This window comes from Crocuta crocuta, unplaced genomic scaffold (genome assembly GCF_008692635.1).
Source record: "Crocuta crocuta isolate KB4526 unplaced genomic scaffold, BGI_CrCroc_1.0 scaffold170, whole genome shotgun sequence".
Lineage (NCBI taxonomy): Eukaryota > Metazoa > Chordata > Mammalia > Carnivora > Hyaenidae > Crocuta > Crocuta crocuta.
The window spans coordinates 6,293,697-6,296,224 of record NW_027527853.1 but is presented as its reverse complement, the minus strand read 5'-3'; the positions used below and the strand labels follow the sequence as shown (position 1 = coordinate 6,296,224).

General features: G+C 42.3%; 1 long non-coding RNA gene across 1 annotated transcript; it reads right to left on the bottom strand.

The window, feature by feature from the left end:
- Window positions 1-1,828: 1,828 nt before the first annotated feature.
- On the bottom strand, window positions 1,829-2,473 carry LOC144244536 (uncharacterized). The gene is made up of 2 exons (XR_013338971.1): window positions 2,292-2,473; window positions 1,829-1,918 (listed from the first exon to the last, which is right to left on the bottom strand). It is a non-coding gene; the product is annotated as an uncharacterized LOC144244536 (long non-coding RNA).
- Window positions 2,474-2,528: the final 55 nt, after the last annotated feature.

Sequence of the window (2,528 nt, the reverse complement as noted above, 5' to 3'; positions counted from 1 at the left end):
AAAAATATTTTTAAATTAAAATTCAATAATAAATAATTATGAGTGTCCATTTGAACATTTTATATGGTGCTAATTACTTTTTTAACAGCTTTATTGAGATATAATTTACATACCATAAAATTCACTCATATTGTGTACAATTTTTTTAGTATAAAGAGCTGTATCACCATCACTAGAATCTACTTTTGTTTTATATTATTTTTTAAGCTGAGATATAATTCACAATGTTGTGTAACTGTTACCATTCAAATTCTGGAACATTTTCTTCACCCCAAAAAGAAACCTTGTACTCATTATTATGCAGTCTCTCTCCCCTTTTCTCTCTTACCCCTCCAGCCCACGGTAATCACTAACCTACTTTCTGTGTCTATGACTGTTTTTATTTTTAACATTTAATAAAAATGGAATCATACAATAAATATGTGGTTTTCTGGCTGAGCCAGAAAACTCTCACTTAGCATAACATTTTCAAGGTTCATCCATGCTGTTGCATGTATCAAAACTTCATTTCTTGTTACCACCTAATAATATTCTAGGTATTGGTATCAAACAGATCTACTTAAATAGGTAAGTAAGTAAATAGATACTCTGACCTTGAGTAAATTTGTGACTGTCTGAACGTGTTTCCAGATATACCACATCTGATTTATCCTTTCTTTAGTTGATGAATATTTAGGTTGTTTCCATCTTTTTTAGCTATTAGGCACAATGCTGCTATGAAAATTTGCATACGAGTTTTGTCTGGACATGTGTTTTTATTTCCTTGGATAAATAACAAGGAGTGGAATTACTAAGTCACATGCTAATCACTTTTAGGATGAATAACATATATATTTTTTCTATTTTGAAGGATTTCTGACACAGCCAGGAACCAGACTTTTCATGAAAATACTAATATAAAAACCCTTTTAAAAAATAAGGTTAATCTGCATACAGCTTTGTTATGAACAGAATGTACCACATTACTTTCCAATTTGGGGTTCAAATATAAATTCTAAAATGAGGTGAGAACTCCTTTTGGTGTAAATTATAAAACAAGATGGAGTTTGCACTAGCCTAACTTAATCAATATGCTAGGATTACATTGTATTTTTTGAGCAGGATGTATATATCCATCTCCTTGTGGTGCACCACTGTTTAAGAGATAAATACACAGTAAGGGAAGCCTTACCCAATAGGAGGAGCAATAAACAGGAATTTAAAATACCAAAACCCTAAGTTAAATTCTTATTTCCCTCCACTAGCGGGGGCATGTTTTACATTTCATAAGAAAAAGGTGAATCGTTAATTATAAATAGTCATGTAAATTCCCAAAGCCTTTCATAAAAGCATCTTTCAGAAATTGAAGGCCAAATAAACTATCTGATCACATGCTGGGTTTTTTTTTCCTCTGGCAGTGTACACTCTAGTTCAAACATAACTCAGGAAGCAAACTTTAAACAGAGAATTAAGAGCTGATTGTAAAATTCCACATTAAAAAAAAGAAGGTAAAAAAACACACTTTAATTTTAAAGAGAAAATCAAACATCTTGCAGCAGAAATTAGGCATAATCAAGGGAAAACTACCAGACGTCCTACCAATCACAGCAGTGGAGAACGCCACAGGTCGTCCAAAAGACGCATTCGTTTTAGCCAACAGCTCTTTCCTCCCGCCAAAGCTGTCCCTAGAGCGTCAGAGAATAACCCATCCGGTGATTGATGATTTTTCCCTTTTGATTCCCACACACACACACACACATCCACCTGCTTGGAGGTGTCAAAGCGACTGGAAATGGTTAACAGTGACCAGCAGCAGAGAGAGAAACAAACACCCCTGACAACCCACAGCTGAGTAAGCAAGAGCTGTTTATTCACGAACATGTTCCATTTGGAGACTGTCGGCGAGCCCTTGAAAGACCAGGCACATTTTAGAAGGCTCCTAGAGAGGGAGAGAATAATCTTTTCTCCCCCCGCCACTCCCCCAAGACACACACTGAGAAACTCGGGTGGGAACCATCTGGTCTAGGCAGTCCCCCGCCCCCTTGGGAATAACCTCCCGCACCAGTGCATCCGACCCCTTGCGGGGGTTGTGTAACTCCCCAAAACGAGCTCAGACACTGCAGAGCCTGGCCCCGGCGCCCAGGGCTTCCGAAGGCGCTTCTGCCACCCCCCACCCCGGCCATGGCCCACCCCGACGCCGCGAACGGGGCTGGGGATCCTGACGAGAAATGGCCCTTGAGCCCCCTCCCCTCACCTGGCTCGGTCCCACCTGAGGGCGAGAGCTGAGTAAAGAACAGGCAGGGAGGGCTGACCTTGTTGCTACTGACAGTGGAGAGGCACATCCTGCTGCTTCCTGGAAAGCGGCCCGAAGGACATTTTTCCCCCTGGAGGAAGGAAACGGGAGGGCGCCGGCCGGGCTGCTGCGGGCGCGGCGGCGGTGGTCGGGGCGGGCTGTGCAGCCTCCAGCGGGGACGGTCCGAGGACTACATCTCCCAGGCTGCTCTGGGCCGCCTTGCGTCGTGACCCCGGCGCGCACGGAGGCGGTGACT